Source organism: Nycticebus coucang, chromosome 13 (assembly GCF_027406575.1).
Source record: "Nycticebus coucang isolate mNycCou1 chromosome 13, mNycCou1.pri, whole genome shotgun sequence".
In the NCBI taxonomy this organism is placed as follows: domain Eukaryota; kingdom Metazoa; phylum Chordata; class Mammalia; order Primates; family Lorisidae; genus Nycticebus; species Nycticebus coucang.
The window spans coordinates 50,088,476-50,116,468 of record NC_069792.1 but is presented as its reverse complement, the minus strand read 5'-3'; the positions used below and the strand labels follow the sequence as shown (position 1 = coordinate 50,116,468).

General features: G+C 41.8%; 1 pseudogene; it reads right to left on the bottom strand.

Annotated features, from left to right (window-relative positions):
• Nucleotides 1–27,478, bottom strand: LOC128563385 (dnaJ homolog subfamily B member 14-like; annotated as a pseudogene).
• Between the last annotated feature and the right edge of the window lie 515 nt (nucleotides 27,479–27,993).

Genomic DNA, 27,993 nt, shown 5'->3' with positions numbered 1-27,993 from the left:
TCATTCTCCTTTATAAAGACTGGTCAGCCGCTCTAACTCCTTACAGTTGTTCCTGCTCAAGGCGTCCGCCTTCCTTTGGGGAAGATCATCATAGTACACTTTTGCTGCATACTGCATACCTTGTTTTTTGTTGTCTTTCTTTCCATCAATTATTTCAAATATTAGTCACATGATCTTCTACTACACTCTTTTCTACCTTTTTTAAATCTTAACAATTTTATTTTTGTTCCTTAAAATTTATTTGCCATGTTCTTTACTTCTATGCCATGTCTCCATTGCTATCTGTTTCTCTGACTTAAAGTGAATGTATCAATAGTTTTTATTATTATTAAATCATAGCTGGGTACATTAATGAAATCATGGGGTACAATGCTCTGGTTTTATATGCAATTTAAATATTTTCATCACACTGGTTAAAATAGCCTTCCTGGCATTGTCTTAATTATTGTGTAAACACATTTATAGTCTACATTTAGTAAGTTTCACATGTACCTTATAAGATGCACCCTAGGTGTGGTCCCACCAATTACCCTCCCTCCACCCATCCTCCACCCTTCCCTCCCCTCCCTTTCTCTTTTCCCCTTTCCCCAATTGGTCCCACCAATTACTCTCCCTCCACCCATCCTCCACCCTTCCCTCCCCTCCCTTTCTCTTTTCCCCTTTCCCCATATTCTTAGGCTATAATTGGATTATAGCTTTCATATGAAAGCAATAAATTAGTTTCATAGTAGGGATGAGTACATGGATACTTCAGCAATTGGATACTTTTACTTCATTCTTGAGATACTTTGCTAAGAAGAATGTGTTCCAGCTTCATCCATGTAAACATGAAAAAGGTAAAATCTCATCTTTTTTAAGGCTGCATAATATTCCATGGTGTACCTTTTGTAATAACATTCCTTTATATTCATTTTTAAAGTCCTTATTGAGGGCAGCGCCTGTGGCTCAAGGAGTAGGGCGCCGGTCCCATATGCCGGAGGTGGCGGGTTCAAACCCAGCCCCGGCCAAAAAAAAAAAAAAAAACCACAAAAAAAAAATAAAGTCCTTATTGACATAATAAACAACACCCCAATTTTCTGTCTACATTTTCATGGTTGGCCTGATCCAGATCTGGGATATAAGGAATAATGAGGATTAGAGACCATCAATTGGCTTAATAATGACACGAGGATCAATACAATAATGGGCATCAGCTGGATAAGCACAGAAAACCCCCATCTCCTCTTTCTTCCTCTCTTTCATGACCACTATGTTGATGTTGTTAATGGCTGTAACCAGCCCATCCATTTGATAATGAATGTACACTAACTGAAGGAAATACACCAGCAAAATATATATTAAACAAGTCTTCTGGAGTTCTATCAGCTTGACAACCTCTATGGAAATTAAATCTCCCATTGTTTTGGTGATTCTAAGCTTGTTCTTCATTGCATGTGAGGTTGTATTGTTTTCGTTGTTCTGGATTATTTAAAACAGCATAAGCGTTTCCAATCTTTTAAAAAGCATCTGTTGCCCCAGGTGTATGGTTTTTGTCTGGATAAAACTTCAAAGCAAGCTTTCTATAAGCTTTTTTTCAATTCTTCATTACCAGCATCTTTTGTAACTCCAAGTACTTTGTAGTAATTTTTACATTTGTTTATGCTGAGAACTCCATCTATTGTCTTTGGTATAGCCTTTTCCACCATCAACCACTACCAGATGTGCTGTCCTTCCTCCAATCAGGCTTGCTTTGATCATCAACTCCTGATGGTTTTCGGCAAGGAGGCTATTTCCACCTGTGCTTCCATTTTTCATAATTATTTCCAATAGTGCAGCGGGAGGAGGGCAGTGGGTGTAGCTCCTCAGCTTTGGCAGAAAGCGCGAGGCCTTCTCGCGGTGCCTAAGTTAGGGGCCTCCCAGGCGATCTGGACACATTTCTCCACCTCATCCCGGTTCCCGTTTATGGCCTGCGGAAGAAGCCATCCAGGGGTAGAGGAATGGCGGCACGGTGGGGGCCTGCGGTGGCGAGGAGGAGCGCATGGGACGGTGGGGAAGCTCCGCCTCCTTCAGCGGCATCCCCACCCCACGCCAGCAGCTTCCCTACCTGGTCAGATCGGCCAGGTAGGGCCGAGCCCTACCTCCAGTGGCGTCCGAGCCCATACGCAACGACCCCCGGCTGATGCTGGCCGAGGCGGCCGGCTGCCGTTCCTGGGAGGACTTTGGTTGAGCCGGCCCCAGACCTCCAGGTACACGCGGACAGGACGGGGAGAGCTCTGTGCTAACTTTTATCCTGGTAAGGCTCTCCTAGAGAGTGTAAGTTATCTGTTCTTTTCTTTTATTTATTTATTTATTTATTTATTTATTTTCAAACTTTATTTCTGCAATGTCAATCAACAAGTGTTGGAAGGGAAAAGTGTAAAAGTGATTCTTGCATATTTGGGGAGAGTGGTTTTCTTTACAGGAATAAACTCAACACAAGGCAGAGCCACAAGGGCCTCCGCGAACATAAATAAGTTTTCTGTGAGAGACATACTGGTTACAGGTCAGATAAGTAGGCCTTGGTTTTTCACCCAAAATAAAGAACTTCCCCAGGAAAGGCACATTGTAAATGTCCTTGACTTAATCCTTCATAGCTGTAGCCAAGCAGGGCTAGAGCTTGTAGCCAATCTCCTGAGAATCACAAGGCTAAAGAAGAGAAGATTATAAAAGTTGTAAAATTAAGAGGGATAAAACATAAGGCCATCAGTACAAATTTATTTACATGGATGTACTGGCCCAGAATCTGGGATTTATCATGTAAGGTCAAGTGCTCTGGATAAGCAACAATAGTCAGACCTGCTCATTGAAACCTGGATTCAATGGTGGCCCCTGTAAATGAGTTCAAAGTATTAGAACCCCTCTTGTATTCTGTGACCAAAGGAGACCAAGGATAAATGGAAATATTATAAGAACTTATGTGCATATTTTCCATTCGCCTTTAACTATAACCCTCAGCCTATAAGACCCTGAGCAATGCACCCTAAAGTCAACACATCAAGAAAGACTTTAGGATTATCCTTGAAAACTTTCATGGTGTCCATGTCTGTAGGCCAGAGACAGTGGGGTGGTTGTAACACAAGAATAACTAACAGAACTAGAATTTGGTGACCAATGTGGATTTTTTTCTGGGAATTAGTGTGTTTTAGAAAATCAATCAATTTACCACATTACCAAAATAAAGGAGAAAATCTAATTACCTCAATGGAGGTAAAAAAGACACTTGATAAAATTAATCATTCATGACAAAAATGCTCAGCAAATTGAAAAATAAAAAGAAACTTTCTAAATCCAATAAAGAGTATCCTCAAAAATCCTTCAGCTAATTCATTCTTAATGATAAAACATTGAACACTTTCTTCCTGGGGTCAGAAACAGAAACATCACTTAATTTGATCTTTTTTCTTCACACTTCCAGAAGGCATGAAAAATAAATTAGAGGTGGGGGAAAGGAAAAGCAGAGAGAGGGAAGGAGGGAGGTGGCTGGGGTCTTGGTGTGTGCCACACCTTTTGGGGGCAAGAGATGATTGTGAGAGGGACTTTACCTAACAAATGCAATCAGTGTAAACTGGTTTCTTGTACCCTCAATGAATCCTCAACATTAAATAAAAAGAAAAAGAAGTTAGAAGTATTAATATTGGAAAAGGAAAGAATAATTGAAAGTGTTATTAATCACGAAGGACATAATTGTGTACCCTGAGGAATCTGCAAGCAAAGTACAGGAATTAAGTGAATCTGAGAAACTTGTCTATATGTAGAATAGTTAAAAATTGTATTTCTAATTATCAATTATAAACACTTTAAAAATGAAATAAAAGAAATAAAACTAGCATAAAACATCAAACATTCAGGTAAGATCTAATGAAAGATATAAAGATTTTTCATAATGAAAACCAAAAAAGGAAAAATGCAGAGAGAAATTTCAGACTCTAAAGAATGGAGAGATATAGGGTATTTATAAATTAGGCAAACATACTGAAAATTGTTACAATGTCATTTGTTACTGGATTGAACTATGGAGTCAATGAAACCCAATCAAAAGCTCAAATCTTTGAGGGGAAGAGCAAGAGTTGGTAATCTCATACTATCAGATATGAATAATTAAAGTTAAGATTTTTCACTTAATGTAGTGTGGTATTAATTCAAACAGTGTAGTATGAATTAAAGTGGTGTGGAATAAGAGAACAGGACTCCAGAATTCAGTCCCCTCTCCACTCAATGTGTTGATTTAATGATAAAACATTCATGACAATTCAGTGGAGGAAAAAAAAGTAAAATATTTGAACATCTGTAGGGAAAAAAATCAACATCTTTTTCTAACATTGTACTGAACACACACACACACACAAAAAAAAAACATAAGATGGATCATACAGCTAAATATAAAAGGTAAAATACAATACTTCCCAAAGAAATCATAAGATACTATCTTTATGACCTTGAGGTATACAAAGATACCCATCTCCATCACTCGGAGGTTGGCCACTGGTTTCTTATTTAGTTCATTTGGAGAGATCGTGTTTTCTTGGATGTTCTAGATACTTATGGATGACTGTTGGTATCTGGGTTTTGAAGAGTTAGGTATTAATTCTAATCTTTGCAGTCTTGGCATTTGTACCCATTCTTTTTACCCATGGTTTTTGGTAGGCAGAGGGATTTGAGTGTTGCAATCTAAGTCTTTGGTCAGTGCAGCCATGTCACTAGGGAGCACACTAAGACTAGTAACATAATGACTCCTACCGCCTACTGGTGGTACCGCCTTGGTGGACCTCGGTAAGGCAGGGATTACCTGGATTACCATCTCACTCTCTTCCTTCACTTTCCACAAAATAAGAGACCCATTCTCCATGCTGGAGTGCCAGGAGTTGGGGGAGCGATGATGCAAGCCCTTCCCACAGCCACCACTGCACTAGTCACACCAGTCTATGTAGCCTGGCTACTGCTGGTGTTTGTTCAAGGCCCAAGTGCTCTTTCATCAGCAGGTAGTGAATCCTGCCAGGGCTGGGTCCTTCCCTTCAGGGAAGCACTTTCCCTTCTGGTCCAGAATTAAGTATAGTAATGTCATCTAGGATCTAAAGCCTGCAACCGGGGACTTCAGGCATCTGCGTGGTACTTTATTTTATGGTGTGACAAAGTTCCCTGTACTCTTCTCTTTCCTTTTCCAAAGTGAAAAAGCTCTCCATGAGCTGCACTTCCTGGAGTTGAGGTACGGGTGATGAGAACACTCCCTTGGCCACCACAGCTGGTTTTTCAACTATGAACACTCCAGGTCCACTGGATCGAAGCTCAGAACAGCACTAAGACTTGCCTATGGACCACAGTCATTGTGGCTGAGTATCTTTTACATTTTTTCCTAGCCTCAGGCCACTTTCTTGAGCTGCTGATGGAGCTAGCTGGAGCACAGTTTCCCACTGCAGGGGTGAAAGATTCCCTTCTGGGGCTCATCTGAATGCTCCCTTCATGGGTGCCAGCAGAATTCTGCCCTGTGTTGTTTCCCTGTGACAGGGTGGCCCTGAGTTCCAATACCCAGACCTACAATTCTCTGTCCTCCTTTCACCAAGCACATAGATTCTCTCACCACACAGTGCTGGCCTGACACCTCTGGAGGCAGGGGCCATGTTGTGAGGTTTTGTGGCCTGAGAAAATCATTTTTCTTACCTTCTTAAGTGACTTTTTACATGTTACGATGGTATAAGGAGGTACTGTGATTGTTTGTCTGATGTTTGGTTCTTATAAAGGTGTTTTTCCGTGTGCATAGTTGTTCAATTTGGTGTTCTTGCAGCGGGACAATCCCTGGAGGGTACTATTTGGCTATCTTGCTCCACCTCTCAACTATGCCAAGATTTTTACACAAGACATACCTACATAAACACACACAATACCCAATTATAGACTGTAGCTTATCAAAATTCAGAACTTTATTCAACAAAATCCATTATACGGAGAGAGTTAAAAGACAAGCCACAAAATGAGAGGTGATCTTGGGGATACATCTAAGAAACAAGGACCTCATCTCCTATTATACCTGTATACTCAGATAAATATATATACATATCTATTCACATCTATGATGTAAACAAGCTACAAATTTAATTTCATATTTCATTATTAGAAGTCTTTTTCGTTTAGGGTATTATAAGTGAATTTGCTATGAAAGTTTTTTACATGTCTTTTGGTAGTCACTGCACTCAATTCTCTTGGGTATACAGCTAGGACTAGAAATGCTCTGTTAAAAGGTACAGGGGTACTGCCCAACAATTTTCCAAAATGCTTTTACTAACATAAATTCCCACTAGCAATATATGAGATTTCCAGTTACTCTGCATTCTTGTCAACACTTAGTACTGTCTGTGTTATCATTTTAGCTATCTGAGCAGTATGTAGTGGTACTTATTGTAATTTTTGAGCATCTTTGCATAATCTTGTTGATGATTTGGATCTCATCTTTTATGATGCATTATTTAAATCTTTTGTCCATTTTAAAATCAGTTGCTTATTTTGGAAAATGTCTCTCAGTTTGAATTTTCTCCAGATTTATTGATGTATACATGACAAAAATTGTATTATATAGGGTTTATAACTTGATATTTTGATATATGTCATCATAGTGAAAGAATCACCCCAATGCAGTTAATTAACATGTCCATTCATGCGGTTAGAATTTTCATTTCTACCTTTGTGCGTGTGTAATACAAACAACAATATTTGTTTTTTTGTCTAATTTTGTATTTTGTGTCTTAGTTAATACACTGAAAAAATTTAAATATTCTCATTATCTCATTGAATATATTATTCCAGGCCAGGTGCTCCTGGTTCATGCCTTTAATGTCTTGGGAAGCTGAGGCAGAATTGTTTGAGAATATGCCTTCAAAACCAGTCAGATCAACAAAGCAAGACCCTGTCTCTACAAAAATTAGAGGTGATGCATGACTGTAGTCCCAGATACTTTGGAGGCTGAGGCAGGAGGATCTCTTGAACCCAGGAGACTAAGGATAAAGTGAGTTATGATTATACCACTTCATTCTAGGCCATGTGAGTGATTCTGTCTATAAAAACAACAAAATGTATAACATTCCATGATATTAGCATAATAATTTGCACAATAATTCCACAATTGTTGAAATTTTAGTTTTTATGTCCACTTTTTGATTTTATGAATAGCCAACTAGTGCACATCTGTGAGGCAGTATAATGCCAGGAACGCGATGTGTGGGAGCAGGTATGCCCCACAGTATCGGATTTGTTCCAGAGACCACTTGGCAGTTACAAATGCTGGTAGTAGGAAAAGCACTTCTCCGCATTTGTATAGATCTTGAACTATGTAGGACTTACTGTTAAAACTGCATTATGAGGTCAAGGGCAGAGCCCCAAATATACACATATCTGTGCCTCCTAGTTTCCAGAAGGAAATAATTTCTGAACTGAAAACTTGATTGAGGATGCATATCAAAGGGAGGAGAGAGTGGAAGCTCTTGGAAAGTGAAGGGCTGCAGAGTTTCAGAGAAACATGATAAGTTGGGAGACAGTTCAGAGAAGAGCTAGCATCTGATAAAGAGTTTACAAAGAAGATCTAGGAAAAAGGTGGGGGAATATAGGGAGAATATACACCTGACATGAAGAGCCTGACTATAGGAAAGATCATGTTCACATGGCCCATGGAAGACTCAGGTGAGGCTGCTCAAGGCCAGATTCTGCCTGAAGGCTTTGACACTCCTAGGCCCTATTTCACAACCACGGGCTGAGGGAGCAAACAATTTATTCACACTGTGAGCTATGCCTGGCTTGGGGGAGCCACAGACCTGTAATGAAATTAATGTAGAGGTCTGGGACTCTCTATTACTTGGGTAGAGTTAAAAACAAAGGTATAGTCAATATAATGAATGGAAGATTGAAGTAATAGGAGGGAATTGATTCCTGAATTTGAAAATATTAGACTCATTCATCAAGGTATGTAAATGTGTGTGGGTGTGGTTGTGTGTATGTAGTATGTCTGAAGTCCTTGTACAGTTTGTTTCATTAACTTCAGAAAAATAAGTGCTCTAAATTTATCCCCATATCACTCGAACAATTAATTATATACATTTATTTTATACTTATTTTAGTTTTGGTATTATTCATTTTATTTGAGTCAGCTACTCTGATTGAAAACACTAAAGGCTGACTTGAAAACATTTTCTATTCAACATTCATAAGACTAAAATAAGTGTAATAGAACTTTAGATTTTATATCTAGGTTATAGTTAGGCAAAAAAATTCTGTAGCTAACACGGATTTGAGGATCTGTGTAATCCTGAGACTATAAATGTCTGGGTAGAAGCAGAAATTCCAGCTCTTTCAGACTTCCAAGGTCCAAGTCAGAGGCTGCACAAAGCACAGGGGGACTCAGGTAACAGCTGGTTACACATAAAACAAATGGAACATTTCACTGAGGCAAACATATGATGTGAAGAATTTGTGAAGTTGTAAAATGGGATGGTAGGGGAGAGCAGAGGGACCCAGAAGTCCCAACGGGGACAGAGGGTTTTCTGGGATGGTGGGTGGGGGCTGTGGCTGCCCTCCTCCTGTTGTTCCCTCCACACCCTCAAAACCCCTTTGTGACTCTCGTGTGCTGTGTGATGCAGTCCTGGGGCTACAGCCAAGCCTGGACACCCTCAGCACTCAGTTGATTCAGGCAGGCCCACTCTCCAGACAGTGCAGAAGAGTTCCTGTTTTCTGAACAACTATACTGAGCCCTGGCTGAGTTCTGCTTCTGTTTCACTTTGTTGCTTTTGTGCCTCTGCTACCTTGTGTTGAGAGCATTTTCACCAACCTTCTGGAAAATCTCAGACATCCAAAAGGTAAGGAACTCCCAAGAGAGATTCCGTGTTGCTGTTTCCCAATCCTATTCTCACATTGTAAATTAGTCTGATTGGCTTAGAGAGTTATAGAGCGTCACTCCTCCAGGGGAAGAGGTTGTGCAGGGCTAGGGGTTCAGGAGGATGAAGATTCCAAGTTAGGCTCACAGGCTGCCCAACTGGGTGTGGTGGGGGCTTCTGGATAAATCCCAAAACATATGACTTCGTGATTCTGGATTGGCATATTGAGAAAGTGACACTTGATTGTTGCTTTCCCGTATTAGGTATCACTGAGCCAACCCTTCCTTCATGTTGAGCTGCTCAGGAGAGCTATGTCCAGGCCATCTAAGCTCTGCCCTCAAAATGCAGGTTCCTCTGTAGGATAATATTTAGAAATAAACATATCCTACATCAAGCACACAAAGTAAATTCAGTGTGAGTTTGAAATGACTTGCTTTTCTTCCAGAGGCTTAAGAAATCTGGACTTCCCTGGGTTACTCACAGAGTTAGGCTTTTTTTGTAAAATTCCTTTGGCCTTTTCTCTGAAGCAGTACACCTCATGAAGTCTGAGATCCATATTGTCAGAGGTCTATATGTGCTCTGCCCTGAAGAAAGGTCACAGTCATTACTTCATACTGAGTAAACTGAGTGAATGCTTGAAGATATGCTTCTATCAACTCTGTTTCCCTATGGCTACTTTCGTCTTTGTGACCTGCTCGTAAACTAGTCACTGTTTAGAGGAAAAGATTTACTACACAAGTGATTGTATTGATGTGATGAATATTTCCTTTCAAGTTAAATTACAGATATGTAAAAAAGAAGATAAGATGATGAAACTAATAGATAATGGATTGGGTGTGTACGTGACTGGAAGAGTATAAAACTAAAACTTGGAATAAAGAATTTTGCTACATGCCATTTCATCTCATCTAACAGCATGTAGTCTGTTTCTTGACTTAATTACAGGAGCGAGTTTACACCCACAGCAAAGCTGCTGTTCGTTCGCATCTCTGGTCACGCAACAGTCCTCTGAGGGAGCAGATGTGACTGTTGGTTTATGATTCTGGGTTCTTCTTAAGCAGAGGACTTCAGAGAACACTAAGTGGAGATTCTACAACAAAATCCTCCCTTGAGTTTCTCAGAGAAGGAAAATGGGGAATATTTTATCCCCTTTAAAAATGGATAAGAGGAACACCTTTGTATTTGTTAAAATGGAGAGGCTCGTGTTTCTTGGATAATGAATGTCTGAGCCTCTTAGGGAAGAGGTGTGAGACAAGAGAGTTTCAGCCTCTCATTCTTTTCCTTTTGTTCTCAGCAGCATCAGGGCAGAGCCAACAGGGGAAAGGAAGGTGAAACATTGAAAGGTAAGGTTGTGTGTATTTGACTGAGCTCTCCAACTGTAAGCCTTCCTGTCACTTCCGTGAGGCCTTAGATCCATGCTCTCAGAGGTGGTCAGTTGCTAGATACAGTCTCTCTGGGAAAAGAGAGCCCTCTAAGGAAGGCTCATAGGAAGATGTTAAGCAACAAGATACCTCTCAGGGTCTCTGATCTTCCCATCTGTGAGCAGGAAGCAGTGACTGACCTGAACACTGGGTATTCCCCAATAGGTGGCCATATGAGATGTCCAAGAAAGACTACATGTTGGTTTATAATCAGCATTTATGTCCCTTGACTGTATCAGCACTTTGACTTCTTGGGTGCTCAGCTTCCTCTTTGAAGTAACCACTGATGTCTGAGCTTCATGTGTTTTTTAGCAGCAGGTGGAGTAATTTACTTCATGAATGAAACCGTACAGTCTTGAATCTGTTAATATTACTGTTGACCATTTGAACTTGTCAGCTGATTTTGGGCCATCAGAGTTTAATAACCCAAGGTTGTCCCTAAAGGGACTCCAGTATGATCCCTGTTCTCCTATCTTCCTTACATCACCTACTCTCATGATTTCCCAGGTTTGCAGAGTTACCTAAAGAGAACCAGAAGAGTGAAGGAAGCTGAATTCTAGTCTGAAAAGGTGATGAATATTTTCATTTGTTTCCTGGACCCTTTGGAAAGCATGCTATATACTTTTAATGGATTCAGTGCATCCTACCATGGTCATGGGAGGGGGTAGATATGGAGTGGTGATGTGAGTAATGGCCTGGGAGGAGACCACAGAGGGTACTGTGAAGTATTGGGTAGGTTGAGGTGACCGGGAACATGCTTCAGGAGGTCCTACCCTGGTAGATGAGTAGGCCCCTCTTTTCTTGTTCTGGTTCTCTCCGCAGCTATGTCCCTCTTGTATTCTGCAGCCCCTGGGCTAGCACTGTGGTACTGTCCAAATTCATCACCCGTGTATCCAGACCCGCTGTGAGATGTGCCATGGAACAACTGTTAAATTCAAGCCACTGTTGTCCTGGGAGTTCCTGAAGATGCTGCTCCCCATACCGGCATATTCTCTCCTGCGGTTTCCATGAGACAATCTTCACCCACCCTCTTCTCTGCAATCCTAGGAAGCACCCCAGAAGAATTAACACCAGCCTTTCTATCTGAGCTTTCTTCACCTCCACCCTCCATCTTCTCTTCTGACCTTATGTGACTTAACTTCACCCTCAGCACTCAGTCACTCTCTGCTCCTGATGCCTGTTTCTCCCTTGGATTCCACATTCCCAGTGGACATTCTGCACCCCAGCCACTTGCTTTCTTCCTCTCCCTCCCTGCAACACTCAGGGAGAAGATGTTGTTCTGCAAGCAGAGATGACTTTCTCTCTGAGCACTGTGAAGTGATTTTAATTTCTGCCTTTCCTATGATGTCAATCTCTTACCAAGTTTATCCCAGAAAATGGTCACATGGATTCCCACGTTTATCATCAGGAAACAACAGCCTGTCGGCTTCACACCACCAGAAGACACTTTAGCTGTGACTCAACCTGAACATGTTTCCATCTATGGAAGCTTGTTTTGGAGACGTTTCCCCAGATGGTGCTGAGGAGCTGTCCACCATGTCCCAGCAATCGCAGGCACTGACTCTCCAAGTAGTGTCAGAATTCTCCAGCAGGAGCCTCTATCTCTGTAGTTTATTCCCCTTCACCTTCTAAGGTTTCATTTGTGGGAGATCCTTTAGCCAACCTAGTAGCAACTGTTTATGTCTTCCTGCCCAAGTTGTCCTGGCCCTCTTGGAGACACAGGTTTAAAACCGTGAATATTTGATGGTATGGAAGGAAAAGGGAAAGAAAATGTGTTCTTTTCCAAAGCAACTTAGGCCTGATTCCCAACTACCAAAATTTGCCATGTATATTGTTCATCTTTTTGCCCCAATTTTTGAGGGATAAACAAGAATGCTCATCTTATGTGGGTGGTAGGGCTTGGGAGTGGGGTTGTCCAATGTGTCTCGAGGAGCTGTTGTGCTTTCCTTCTTGAGCTTCCTGAGTTTATGGAGGTCCAGTTCAGGAGAATCCATGATGTGGTGGGAGTGAGACAGTGTGGACTCTGCCATGACCAATGGAGGGGGCTGTGGTGGGGCTAGTGAGGCAGGCTCTGGCCTTGGGGGGTCAAATCTGTGGCCCATGGTGTTGCACAGAAGGGGTTGGGAGACTGGCGCAGAAGAAGCTGGGTGCCTGCGCAGAGAGGGTTTGAGCCCTGCAGAGAGGGGTTTGAGAGCCCCGCGCCGGTCTCAGGGAACATCATGGCTGCCTTTGGGTTGAGCAGCTCAGAAGCTCCTGCCCCAATGGCCACATGTGTGAGAAACTTGTATGTGGTCCCTGATGTGGTGAGGGGGGAATAACTCCCAGGAGCAAGTGAAGGGACAGCCTTCACAGAGTGGGTGGCTGTGGAAGGGTAGCACAATCTGCATGTTTACAGAGGAGTTTTAACCTTCCCCACATGTGTCTCTTCTGGCCAAGAACTGAGTTATGTTTTCTGAAATTTGGGGGCCAAAAATGTGGGTGCACAGTATACATGGCAAAATATGGTCAGTTTTTCATGGATAATGTTAGTATCAATTGCCAACAAGCATGGCTCAGCAGATTCCCTTCCTTTGTGAACCAGCAGAGGAAAACAAGAGACCTGCACATGGACAGCAGCTCCTGTCTCCTAAGAACTTTGAGGATGACAGAGAGCCAAATACATCCAGCTCTCCTGACTCTCCTGACCTCTCCTGTCTCTGCAGGGTGAGTCCCTGCCCTTTGTGTTGCTTGTCCCAGGTGGCTGTTCCTCAACATCTGTGTTCTTCCATCTCAAATACCTTCACAGCTGAAGGATCCCCAATAGTTAACCATCTCCAACCTTTCTCCATGTGTTAAACCGTGCCCAATATCAGTCCTTAACCCTCACTCAGGTCCCTTCTCAGGCCCAATTTCAATTCCCGCTCCCAGTCCTATCACCTTCTTTCCAATCACAGAGTAGGTTCTGGGGAGTGTGTTTTCATAAACCCCAGAATGAGGCACAGTGTGTTATGCCATCTGACATTTCCCATCTGGTCTGTAATGTGTCACGGAAAGAGAAGCAAATTATGTGTGGTTTATACTCTGTAATAAATAAATCCCTTGAAGAATTTTGTCCTTCAGTTCCCAACCTCACATTGCCAAGTCAGTTCTTCATGGTCTGTATTCCAACCCCATCCTTCCTGGAAATTTTTCTCTCATGAGCTTCTGAAGAAAACAGCGTAGAATCATCACAAGAGAATTTTAGATTCAGCCAAATGGGAAGCTTCTAAGAGAGATGCTGAGAAATGCTTCACTTAACAAGGATACTCAGAAGGATCAGGAACTTAGCCTGAAGAATGGATCAAAAGATCATCTGTTGAGTGATCCAGAGAACTCTTCACATGAAGGTCTTGGACTAACTCTCTGAAAGGTGTAGAATTTCAGGGAATAATTCAAGGCCCTCAAGAGTTAGCCTAGGTTAGAAACAACCAAAATATGTGGGAATAACAAATTCCGAAGGTGGGATGTCCAAGCCCCCATTGCAAAGAAGCTCTAAAGCTAGTCATGTAGAACAGTTTGGGACAACAAATTCAGTTGCCAGCTGAGATTATCCCCTCCTCCCTCCTCACCTGTGGGTAAAGGAAGGACAGGGAACCCTAAGAAAATCTACATTTTATGCCAAGCATGAGCCAACAGAGGACTTACAGTTAAGAATGGCAGGCGGACTCTTCTGTGCACCGCTCATGGAAGCATAGACAAGATACATGAGGACATGCTTAGGAGCACATATTTTCCCCATCCAGGTCACTGACGGGTGGCCTCCTACTGAACATCACATTAGAATGTAAATGCTTCCTTGTTGGCAGTGGATTTCTAAATGCAGAATAAAACAGAAGGGGTGAGAATATCCTCTGTATTAGGGCAGCCCCCAATTGTGTCAGGACCATTCCCCACCCATGCCCAACAGAGAGCCTGTGCCCTATACATGACCCCAGGCGGGCTGCAAGTTGGCCTAGTGCCTTGAGGCCTCCCTGTAGTGCTGAGGTTACAGGGTATCTCTGCTTCCTTCCATTTCCTGTGAGAAAAAATCACTCCCTTAAAATAAGAATCAAGAAATTCTTCCAATAAATGTTCTCTTAAGAGTCATGTCTTTTCTCTGTACTGTCTTGGGGACATAGGTTTTGGGGAACCTAGAGTGTGTGCTTAGTTGGAATGGTAGTTCACTTCTTCCTAGTTGCTTATTTTAGCCTCCAAAAGTTGACCTGTGCCTTGGAGCTCTTGTCAAGGAATGGATATTATGTCCTGACACACCCTGTTCCCTGCCTGACGAAGTTCGAGACAATGGACTTTTTCCCATCTGTTGCCTTCATGGAATTATATTGCAGCTCACACCTCTCTCGTCTGTTTTATATGTATTAGAGCAGCGGTTCTCAACCTGTGGGTTGCGACCCACTGGGTCTGTACTAAAGGCTCTCAGCAGTAGGAAAGTTGAGCGCCCCTGCCTTGGAGGATTAAACAAGATAGGACTTCGGTATCTGTAGAGGAGGACAAAGATGGGTATGTATTACAGAAAATGATGGTTTAATCATGTCTCAGAAAAAGTTGTCAGTGAGCAGAGGATCACACAGGTGGTTGAGGGTGTGAGGGAGGGGTTTAGGGGTTATTGCTGTGGATATTGGGCAGGTTGAAGGAGCATCTGAAGAACAGCATATATCTTGCTAAAGAACCTGTTATGTGGGGAATGCTCATGTGCTGTGGAAGCACACAGGTACTTGGATCTTAATGGTGTGGTGTCCTCACTGGAAAGTGAGGAACATAAAAATATCGCAGTCTTAATTGATAACTGGGTCCTGAATGTGGGCAGTATTTGGACAGGTAAGGTGCATGTTATCCTGGAGGTAGGAGGTGAGATAACGAGAGCATTCCTTGTGAGGAGATTGTCAATAAGCAGTTTGTGTGGATTGACAAGAGGGAGACAGGGGACATATATCATGCTAAGAGAAAAAGAGATTCAGGTCAGAGGAAGAGAAAGAGTAAAGTGGATGCAAGTAGGGATAGTCTTTAACACTGTTGTGCTAATGTTGCTTAATTGCCAGATGCTGCTTGTTGCGGCTTATTCATTTTGTGTCTGCCTTTTCTGTGACCTGACAGTAATTTGAAGCTTCTAAACCTGTGTTGTGTGCCAGGTAGCCATCCCAGTTCTAGCACTCTAATCCCTCCTCAGTCTAAACTCCATGGCCAACCACACTTCCGGCAAAATCTCGACCCTATTACAAGTTCCAAATATTTTCACTCCCTGTTCCCTAATATTCAAGGGATAGTGGAGAAATCACACAAGGCAGGAGCTATAATTCATGATTCTGGATTTCATTTGAACTTGCAACTATCTTCAGTGGTCCTGTCTTTCCCATTTCCCATGGAAGTCTGTCAAAACCTTTGCCACTCTTCTCAAAATCACCACAAAATTCTACATTAAAACTCTACTGGAGACCTGGGTGTCACTTTCCCTTTCATAGAGAAATATAAACCAATAGGGATAATTTCCTCAATATTTTTTCTTGGACATCATTTTCAGTTACCCACCTCCTTTCTGTTGTTTTTCTCGCAGGACTCAGAAGCAAAGTGCACCTGCACCTGATATGCTCTCATCCTGATTTTCTTCTGTCTTCTCAGCTATATTGATCATCATTTCCTTCAGCAGCAGCAGTTTTTCTCCACAATAGCTGCCTCAACACCAGCTCTTTCCCATTAACTGACAAACACATTGAAGCCTCTTTAGTCATTCAATGAATCTTTCTCCAGCTTGTAACCACTTCTAACTATGATTCCATTTCTATCTTCCTTTCTCAGCCAATTTTCTTTATAGAGATGTCTGGTTACTAGACTCAAAGTTATACTTATTATGTGCAAATATGATTATGTACATGTCTTCATTTTGTTTTTTTATTTCAAATTAATATGAGGCTACAAATTTTTAGATTACATTGCTTTCACTTCCAAGGTAAAGCTCCAGTTGTAAAAGAACCCCTCGCCAGGGGGTATGGTATCGAACTGCAAATTGTGCCCATTAGGTGAGATGCCCATATACCATGACTCCTGTGTCTCTTTCATGTTCTTAAGACATTAAGAGCAGGAGACCGTAAAGAAATTTAGATGAGGGGAGGCGGAGCAAGATGGCGGCAGAGTAACAGCTTCCTTGCATCTGGGCACCGTGAGTCTGGGGAGATAGGACTCCAGGCATCTCTGGATGGTGGGATCTGCCTATCATCATCCCTGTGAGGATACAGGGAGTCAGAAAGAGACTTCTGGACCCCAAGAGGAGGACTAAAATAGTGGAAAAATGGCAAATGGTCACGTGTAAATTCAGTAGCAGTGAGACTACAAACCAGAAAGGCCTTACCTGTGAACTGTTTTTGTGTCTTTGGACTTGGCACTCAGTTGAACTGCCTTGGGAAGAGCCTGAGCGGGAGTGCGGAGAACTTTGACCGTTATCTAGGGCCCCAGTCTGAGCCGCTAAGCCAGACGGAGCTAATAGTGTTTGGCTGTGGGTCACAGGGAGCCATTGTGAGCGATCTGCCCTGGCAAGCTCCGCCCTCACAGTCGCAGAGCTAGAATCTGGTGGGAGCTGGTAACCCAGCGACCAACTAGCCTAAGGGTGGGGTCTGAGCCGCCTTGCAGCCCTAACCCTCAGGGGCAGAGTGAGACCAGTTTTGGCACACTGGGTAAGTGGATAGCCACTTCAGCAGTGATTCCAGCGACAAGCACTTTCCTGGGAAAACTTTTGCTCAGCAAGTTTACAAGTTCAAAGTGCCTTTTAAGTGGGCCGAAGAGAGATTTAGGGTGTCTACCTGCTGGGGTTTGAGAAATAAGCAGTCTCCAGTCGTATCAGAACTGTGATTAATATCTCATACCCCAGAAGACCACGTGTTGCCCAGACAATATTCAATAACATATACATACTGCTTTGTTTTTTTTTTTTTTTTTTTTTTTTTGGTTTGGTTGTTTTTTTTTGTTTATTTTCATGTTCTTGATGTCGTTTTGTTTTTTAATTTCAGCTTTTCCGTACAGATCCTTTTTCTTTCTCAATTTTTCCAGTTTAATTATAATTTCCCATTGCTGCCTTTTTCAATGACTAGAAATTCATTTTTGCTAGTGTTTCTACTACTAATATTTGGTTTTTCACCCAATTTTATCCCGTAAAGTTTTCTGTTTGCTTGTTTTGGTTTGATTTATAGCATTTTTGTCTTTCCTCTCTACTTGGTGGAGGTGGGGTACTGTGTCTGATCAGGTTAGCAAAGAGCTGCTGACCTCAAGTGAACCACCCAACTGGGCACCGGCAGAAGGTGGGTTTTTTTTAAGGTTGTGTCAAAGTACCCTACTGTAAACCTATATTACTCTGTCTCCCTATTTCTGTGCCTCTCTTCTTTTTGTCAATATTCCTTTTACACACCCCCACTTCTTTCTCTTTTTTTCTTTTTTTTTTTTCTTCTCACTCGGTCCTCCTTTCTCTCATCCCTTTTATGCGCTTCAACCTTCTCACCCTTCTCGTCCTGCAGCCCTTAGTCCACAGGCACAAGAACTTAAAGAGTAAGAGGAAGTGAAAGGAAAATTAGGGCAAGGAAACACATAAAAGAAATCACTCATGAGGAAGAATTGGCAGAAAACTCCAGGCAACATGAAGAACCAGTCCAGAACAACCCTGCCAAGGGACCATGAGGTAGCTACTGCAGAGGATTCCACCTATGAAGAAATGTTAGGAATGACAGAAAGGGAATTTAGAATACACATGTTGAAAACAATGAAAGAAATGATGGAAACAATGAAGGAAACTGCTAATAAAGTGGAAAATAACCAAAAAGAAATCCAAAAACAGAATCAAATAAGAGATGAACGATATGAAGAATATGAAAACAATATAGCAGAGCTGAAGGAACTGAAACAGTCAATCAGGGAACTTAAAGATGAAATGGAAAGTATCAGCAACAGGTTAGACCATGCAGAAGAAAGAATTTCAGAGGTAGAAGACAAAGTTTCTGAGATAACTCAGATAGTAAAAGAGGCAGAAAAGAAGAGAGAGAAAGCAGAACGTTCACTGTGAGAATTATGGGACTTTATGAAGCATTCCAACATACGAGTCATAGGAATTTCAGAAGGGAAAGAAGAATGCCCCAGATTAATGGAAGCCATACTAGAGAATATTATAAAAGAAAATTTCTCAAATATCACCAAAGATTCTGACACCCTGCTTTCAGAGGGATATCGGACCTCAGGTCACCTCAAATCTAACCGAGCTTTTACGAGACACATTGTAATGAACCTGTCCAAAGTCAAGACAAAAGAAAAGATTCTGCAAGCTGCCAGGAGTAAGCGCCAGTTGACCTACAGGGGCAAATCCATCAGAGTGACCACAGACTTCTCTAATGAAACTTTCCAAGCAAGAAGACAATGGTCATCTACCTTTAATCTACTTAAACAGAACAATTTCCAGCCCAGAATTCTGTACCCTGCTAAGCTAAGGTTAAAAATTGACGGAGAAATCAAATCATTTACGGATATACAAACATTGAGGAAATTCACCACAACAAGACCAGCTCTACAGGAAATACTTCAACCTGTTCTGCACACTGACCACCACAATGGATCAGCAGCAAAGTAAGAACTCAGAAATTAAAGGACAGAACCTAACCTCCACACTGATGCAAAAGATAAAACTAAGCAATGGACTCTCACCAAATAAGATGAATAGAATACTACCACACTTATCAATTATCTCAATAAATGTTAATGGCTTGAATTCCCCACTGAAGAGACATAGATTGGTTGACGGGATTAAAAAACACAAGCCATCCATTTGCTGTCTGCAAGAAACACACCTGGCTTCAAAAGACAAATTAAAGCTCTGAGTCAAGGGTTGGAAGACAATTTTTCAGGAAAATGGAACTCAGAAGAAAAGAGGAGTTGCAATCTTATTTTCAGATACACGTGGATTTAAAGCAGCTAAAGTCAAAAAAGACAAAGATGGTCACTTTATATTGGTCAAGGGAAAAATACAACAAGAAGACATTTCAATTCTAAATATTTCTGCACCCAATTTAAATGCTCCCAGATTCTTGAAACTGACCTTTCTCTGTCTGAGCAATATGATATCAGATAATACCATAATCACAGGGGACTTTAACACTCCTCTTACAAAGCTGGACAGATCCTCTAAACAGAAATTAAACAAAGATATAAGAGATTTAAATGAGACCCTAGAACAACTGTGCTTGATAAACGCATATAGAACACTCCACCCCATAGAAAGAATATACATTCTTCTCATCACCCCATGGAACATTCTTCAAAATTTATCATATCCTGGGACAAAAAACAAATATCAACAGAATCAAAAGAATTGAAATTTTACCTTGTATCTTCTCAGACCATAAGGCACTAAAGGTGGAACTCAACTCTAACAATAATGCTCAACCTCACCTAAAGGCATGGAAATTAAACAATCTTCTGTTGAATAACAGATTGGTGCAGGAAGAAATAAAACAGGAAATCATTAACTTCCTTGAGCATAACAACAATGAAGACACAAGCTACCAAAACCTGTGGGATACTGCAAAAGCAGTTTTGACAGGAAAATACATCGCTTTAGATGCCTACATTAAAAAAAACAGAGAGCACATCAACAATCTCAAAAGAGATCTTATGGAATAGGAAAAAGAAGAACAATCTAAGCCTAAACTCAGTAGAAGAAAAGAAATATCTAAAATTAAATCACAGATCAATGAAATTGAAAACAAAAGAATCATTCAGAAAATTAGTGAAAGAAGGAGTTGGTTTTTTGAAAAAATAAATAAAATAGATAAACCATTGGCCAGACTAACGAGGAATAGAAAAGTAAAATCTCTAGTAAACTCAATCAGAAATGATAAAGGGGAAATACAACTGATCGCACAGAGATACAAGAGATCATCTCTGAATACTACCAGAAACTCTATGCCCAGAAATTTGACAATGTGAAGGAAATGGATAACTATTTGGAATCACACCCACTGCCTAGACTCAGCCAGGAAGAAATAGAGCTCCTGAACAGACTAATTTCAGCACTAAGATCAAAGAAACAATAAAAAATCTTCCAACCAAAAAATGCCCTGGTCCAGATGGCTTCACTCCAGAATTCTATCAAACCTTCAAGGAAAAGCTTATTCCTGTACTGCAGAAATTATTCCAAAAAATTGAGGAAGAAGAAATCTTCCCCAACACATTCTATGAAGCAAACATCACCCTTATACCAAAACCAGGAAAAGACCCAAACAAAAAGAATTTCAGACCAATCTCACTCATGAATATAGATGCAAAAATTCTCAACAAAATCCTAGCCAATAGATTATAGCTTATCATCAAAAAAGTCATTCATCATGATCAAGTAGGCTTCATCCCAGGGATGCAAGGCTGGTTTAACATACACAAGTCCATAAACGTTATCCACCATATTAACAGAGGCAAAAAGAAAGATCACATGATCCTCTCAATAGATGCAGGAAAAGCATTTGATATAATCCAGCATCCTTTTCCAATTAGAACACTGAAGAGTATAGGCATAGGTGCCACATTTCTAAAACTGATTGAAGCTATCTATGACAAACCCACGGCCAATATTTTACTGAATGGAGTAAAACTGAAAGCTTTTCCTCTTAGAACTGGAACCAGACAAGGTTGTCCTCTGTCACCTTTACTATTCAACATAGTGCTGGAAGTTCTAGCCAATACAATTAGGCAAGACAAGGAAATAAAGGGAATCCAAATGGGAGCAGAGGAGGTCAAACTCTCCCTCTTTGCTGATGATATGATCTTATACTTAGAGAACCCCAAAGACTCAACCACCAGACTCCTACAAGTCATGAAAAAATACAGTAATGTTTCAGGATATAAAATCAATGTCCACAAGTCAGTAGCCTTTGTGTACACCAACAACAGTCAAGATGAGAAGCTAATTAAGGACACAACTCCCTTCACCATAGTTTCAAAGAAAATGAAATACATGGGAATATACCTAACGAAGGAGGTGAAGGACCTCTATAAAGAAAACTATGAAATCCTCAGAAAGGAAATAGCAGAGGATGTTAACAAATGGAAGAACATACCATGCTCATGGATGGGAAGAATCAGAATTTCTAAAATGTCTTACTACCCAAAGCAATCTACCTATTCAATACCAACATCGTACTTTCAAGATTTGGAAAAATGATTCTGCGTTTTGTATGGAACAGAAAAAAACCCCGTATAGCTAAGGCAGTTCTTAGTAATAAAAATAAAGCTGGGGGCATCAGCATACCAGATTTTAGTTTGTACTACAAAGCCATAGTGTTCAAAACAGCATGGTACTGGCACAAAAACAGACATAGACACTTGGAATCGAATTGGAAACCAAGAAATGAAACTAACATCTTACAACCACCTAATCGTCAATAAACCAAACAGGAGCATATCTTGGGGGAAAGACTCCCTATTCAATAAATGGTGTTGGGAGAACTGGATGTCCACATGTAAAAGACTGAAACTGGACCCACACCATTCCCCACTCACAAAAATTGATTCAAGATGGATAAAGGACTTAAATTTAAGGCATGAAACAATAAAAATCCTCCAAGAAAGAATAGGAAAAACACTGGAAGATATCGGCCTGGGGAAAGACTTCATGAAGAAGACTGCCATGGCAATTGCAACAACAACAAAAATAAACACATGGGACTTCATTAAACTGAAAAGCTTCTGTAGAGCTAAGGAGACAATAACCAAAGCAAAGAGACAACCTACACAATGGGAAAGGAAATTTGCATATTTTCAATCAGACGAAAGCTTGATAACTAGGATCTATAGAGAACTCAAATTAATCCGCATAAAAAAAACCAACAATCCCATATATCAATGGGCGAGAGACATGAATAGAGCTTTCCCTAAAGATGACAGATGAATGGCTAACAAACACATGAAAAAATGTTCATCATCTCTATATATTAGAGAAATGCAAATGAAAACATCCCTGAGATATCATCTAACCCCAGTGAGAATGGCCCACATCACAAAATCTCAAAACTGCAGATGCTGGCATGGATGTGGAGAGAAGGGAACACTTTCACACTGCTGGTTTGGACTGCAAACTAGTACAACCTTTCTGGAAGGAAGCACTCAAGCTAGACCTCCCATTTGATCCTGCAATCCCATTACTGGGCATCTACCCAGAAGGAAAAAATCCTTTTATCATAAGGACACTTGTGCTAGACTGTTTATTGCAGCTCAATTTACCATTGCCAAAATGTGGAAACAGCCTAAATGCCCACCAACCCAGGAATGGATTAACAAGCTGTGGTATATGTATACCATGGAATACTGTTCAGCCATTAAAAAAAATGGAGACTTTAATCCTTCGTATTAACCTGGATGGAAGTGGAAGACATTATTCTCAGTAAAGCATCACAAGAATGGAGAAGCATGAATCCTATGTACTCAATTTTGATATGAGGACAATTAGTGACAATTAAGGTTATGAGGGCGGGAGAGCAGAAAGAGGGATGGAGGGAGGGGGTGGGGCCTTGGTGTGTGTCACACTGTATGGGGGCAAGACATGATTGCAAGAAGGACTTTACCTAACAATTGCAATCAGTTTAACCTGGCTTATTGTACCGTCAATGAATCCCCAACAATAAAAAAAAAAAGAAATGCTACTGATTTATGTACATTGATTTTTGTAATCTGAGACTTACTTCAGGAGTCTCTTGGTGGAGTCTTCAGGGTTTTCTAGATATAATAAGGTCATATTGGGCGGCGCCTGTGGCTCAGTCGGTAGGGCGCCAGCCCCATATACCGAGGGTGGCAGGTTCAAACCCGGCCTTGGCCAAAACTGCAACCAAAAAATAGCCGGGCGTTGTGGCGGGCGCCTATAGTCCCAGCTTCTCGGGAGGCTGAGGCAAGAGAATTGCTTGGGCCCAGGAGTCGGAGGTTGCTGTGAGCTGGGTGAGGCCACAGCACTCTACCAAGGGCCATAAAGTGGACTCTGTCTCTACAAAAAATAAAAAAAATAAAAAAAAATAAGATCATACTGTCAGTAAAAAGCTATAGTTTCACCTCCTCTTTCCTGATTTGGATACCCTTTGTTTCTTTCTCTTGTCTGATTGCCTTGGCTAGGACTTCCAGTGGGCGTTGAGATTTATGAGATTGTGATGAGACTGGGCCTGCAACAGGAAGGGGCTGTATATTGAAGCTGAGACCTGAAGAATGAGGAGGAGTTAGCCAGGAGAAGAGGTATGAGTAAGAAAGTTATAGGTAGGACAGTGACCAGTGTGAAGGTCCGTAATAGGAGGCAGGTGGTGTGAAGTATGCCAGTGAGCAGCCCCTGGGCCATGAAGGCACAAGATCAGAGGCAGATGGTCCAACCCTGGGAAATCCTCTCTCTTGATGTGTGGTGTTGGTGGCTTCCACTCGGAAATATATCCTAAATATCACTTGACTGACTATGGAGAGACTCAAAGTCAAATGATACTTATGAGGTAATTGGAGATTTGTTGGTGGTAGGAAGCAAGATTGGGCCATGTTGAAGAGAGGTTATAATGGTGCCATCAAAATTGTGAGTGGATGGGCAGCCCCTGTGGCTCGAAGGAGTAGGGTGCCAGCCTCGTATGCCAGAGGTGGCGAGTTCAAACCCAGCCCCGACCAAAAACTGCAAAAAAAAAAAAAAAATGTAAAAAAATAATTGTGAGTGGGAACATGATATTGGCAGGTAGGACGTAGGGAGATAAGAAGGCAAAATAGAAATGCTGAGTGTCTGAACAGAAGGCAGCATTAGGACTTATGAGGACCAACATGAACTGGACTGGATTGTTGAAGCCCCTGTGCCCTGGTCTCCATCCCCGCAGGAAGGAATGAGGCGTGACATGGAGTAGAAGTACAAGCTTGCAGGAGGCGGGCTAACCATCATTGCAGGGTAACCCCAAGCAACCTCCCCAGTAGCCTTTCATTGAGCACAAGGCAGGTGAGGGGAGTATTAGACAATGACTACATGCCTAAGAATCACCATGGGCTCAGGCTCTTTCTCAGCAAAGCACCTGCTGATGATTTGCACGAGGTCTTCCCCCCAGCTGAAAATAATCTTGCTCAGAGGTGGTCTGGCTGTTGGCGTCCTCTACACTGGAAGTTTGAGAGGGTGGCATGAGATGAAATCCCAATTTCTGTCTTTGGCGCCTGAGCTAAGGACGGTGGGCTCTTTGGCAGAAGGCATTTAAGGGGGTTGGAGGGAGGAGGGGGCAAATGATGTTAATCTTGCAATGTCACGGCGCTCTAAGACTCCTAAACTGGTGTACAGAGAGTGAAATTACAGAGGTGCACATGAGAATGTTAATTCTGCCTGAGAGTGTTAGGCAGGGCGTCAGAGTTCTTGGAGCAGAATTTGAATGAGGAATGTTGGGTGATGACAGGGAGCAACTTTTGTAAATACAGGCAGTAGGAAAGAGCTTGTGATGGGAACCTTGTGTGTAAATTTCAAAGTGATGAGGTTGAGGAAGACTAGTTCCGGGGAGCCACTGGAGAATCCTTAGAGAAATAAAATGATCATGTTTCCAGGGCTCTGGAGACCAGTTAAGGGCTCACACTGAAAACGTCCTCAGTATTTGTGAGTAAGGCAAGATAAGGGTCTTTGAAATTAGGCAGTGAATAGAGAGGAACTACTGGGAAGGTAGACTCCATGGGTCTTGGAGATGAGTAGGATATATCAGGTGAAAGGAGGTGGGTGTGTGGGAGTCCCTAGGAGGGTGGGGTGGTGGGTGAATGTGAATGAATCGAGGCTTCAGAGCTCAAGTATACATGTGAAGTAGTTTCAAAACCAATTTCCTTCCAAAATTGTAAAGCTGACTTTATAATATTAAAAAAAAAATCTAGATTTTTAAGATTATTCCCCAAAGGTCACCATGAACACATCAAAAACGAGAGGGGAATGTAGCCAGAGCTGCTCACAGCCAGCCCAAAGTAGGAAACATTCCATTGATGTTTGGCAATTCTTAGTTTTTAAAGAAAATTCCAAATAGAAAATGATGAGCAATTTCAGCTGTCCTGTGCTCTTCTGAAGTTGATGAATCTGACATGCAGACTCCTGGGTAAATATAATTAGAGTAAGGGGACAAATGTGCTTTGATCCCTTCCAGTTGGAGAAATCTTCACACTACATTGGGCCATAAAAGCAGTAACAGAACTGCCTGCTTTTCTAACTGCTTGAATGATGAAATGATTTGCTATAACCCGATTTATTCTCTGTGCTTCGAAACTTTATTTCAGGCATCCTCAAACTTTTTAAACAGGGGGCCGGTTCACTGTCCTTCAGACTGTTGGAGGGCCGGACTATAGTTCAAAAAAAAAAAAAAAACTATGAACAAATTCCTAAGCACACTTCACATATCTTATTTTGAAGTACAAAAACAAACCGAGAACAAATACAATCACACCACCTCATGTGGCCCGCGGGCTGCAGTTTGAGGACCCCTGCTTTATTTCCTGCTGCAGCTTAGCTATCTCCACCTGAATATTCCAAAGTTGTTCCAGGTGCCGCATTTCTGGTACAGAAATTATCTTCATTGAGTCATCTCGTGCTAACCCAGTCATGTCCTGGCATCACTCTGCAGCAGCCTCTTACTCTAGAAGACTCAGTTATCTTCAGCTCCCCTATTGCTCACCGCCGTCTGGGTTCAGCGTAATATTCGTGTTAAATGTGTGTGAAATGCACTGCTGCTCTTTATTTCTGCTGTACTCAGTAGCTTTTACCTAGACCGGTGCCTCCTGTCTGACCTGTCTCCATTTCTTCTTTCTGGCTCACAGTTAAATCTTAATTTTTCTAGAACACAAAGACAGTGTTGAGGCGAAGGTGAGAGAGGTTGAAAGACCTCTCTTAGTTGAATGGCTTTGATCTTTTTGGTAAACATGAGACATGTTTATATTCTTTTTGTTTGTTTGTTTGTTTTGCAGTTTTGGCTGGGACCAGGCTTGAACCGCCACCCCTGATTTATGGGGCTGGCGCCCTACTCGTTGAGCCACAGGTGCCGCCCAAGACCTGTTTATATTCTTTTTTTTTTTTTTCCGTAGAGACAGAGTCTCACTTTATGGCCCTCAGTAGAGTGCTATGGCATCACACAGCTCAAAGCAACCTCCATCTCCTGGGCTCAAGCGATTCTCCTGCCTCAGCCTCCCGAGTAGCTGGGACTACAGGTGCCCACCCAAGGCCCAGCTACTTTTTTTTTTTTTTTGGTTGAAGTTCAGCTGGGGCTGGGTTTGAACCTGCCATCCTTGGTATATGGGGCCAGCGCCTTACTGACTGAGCCACAGGCGCCGCCCAATATATTCTTTAATGAAACAGGTCTGGTGTGATGAGATTGGGCCTGCAGCAAGAAGAACTCACTGAGGTGATGGATATTCTAAATATCCTGACTTGATCATTACACATTCTGTGCATGTAACACAATGTCACATGCACCACATGCTATAAATATTTACGAATATCATGTATCAGAAAAAGTTAGACTGGGCGTGATGGCTCATGCTTGTAATCCTAGCACTCTGGGAGTCCACGGGGAATGATCGCTTGAGGCCAGGCGTTCTACCAGCCTGAGCAAAAGTCAACTCTATCTCTACTGAAAATAGAAAAATTTGCCAGGTGTGGTGGTGTGCACTTGTAGTCCCAGCTACTCGGGAGTCTGAGGTGGGAGTATTGCTTGAGCCCAAGAGCTTGAGGTCGCAGTGAGCTATGATGATGCCACTGAACTCTAGCCTGGGTGACAGAGTGAGACTACATCTCAAAAAAATAAACAAATAAAAAGAAGACATAATTAGAGCAGGCAATATTAAGTGCAGTGGTAATTCATTATATTCTCATTTTCTGGGACCTTTGCACTTACACATAATTTTATTTGCTTACTTGCTACCACTTCTGATGGTGGCACCCTGGTCTAAGCTGTGAGCATCTCCTGCTGGATAAGTATCCTAACTAGTCCTTGCTTGCAGTCTTGCCCACCATGCTCTGTTCTTAACATAGCAGCCAGAACCATCTAAACTGACCTCTCGTCCTGTCCCTGTCTCACTCCCTCCTCCTCCGGCCACCTTCCACCCGACCTTGTGACTCTTCTTCCATGCATTGTGCATGTTTCCTTCTTCAGGATCTTTGGTCTCAATCTTCCTTTTGCCTGAAACCCTGTAACTCATCCCTCACCTTCTGTAAGTCTTTGCTCCCATGTCAGCTTTTCAGATGGGCCTTCGCTGACATCTCTATTGAAAGTGGCAATGCGCTACCTCTATCCCATGCCTTATTTTCCTCCACAGTACAGATCAACTTTTAATATAGCACTGAATTTGTTTATCCCTCACCCTTCTAAAGATAATCCTGGGGTCTGATGTTGCGTCTGTTTTGCTTACTTCTGTATTGCATTGCCTAGAACAGTACCTGGGGCATTGTAGATGATCAATAAATTTTCGCTAAAAGTAAATAATTAACAAACTGTATCCAATTGTAATGTGTTTATCTCTAATACTTTTTCATATAAGCAAATTCTCAAAACAAACCCTTTGTAAGAACAAGGGATCTAGTTTTGGTTCAAAGAAGAGAGTCATGTAAGTTTTGGCTAACATGATACGGGACCAGTGAGAAATGACACGGATCAGAGTGAAGGTACAAGTGAAAACCCCTGTTCAAAATTTCAAATTGCTTACTAATTTATCTC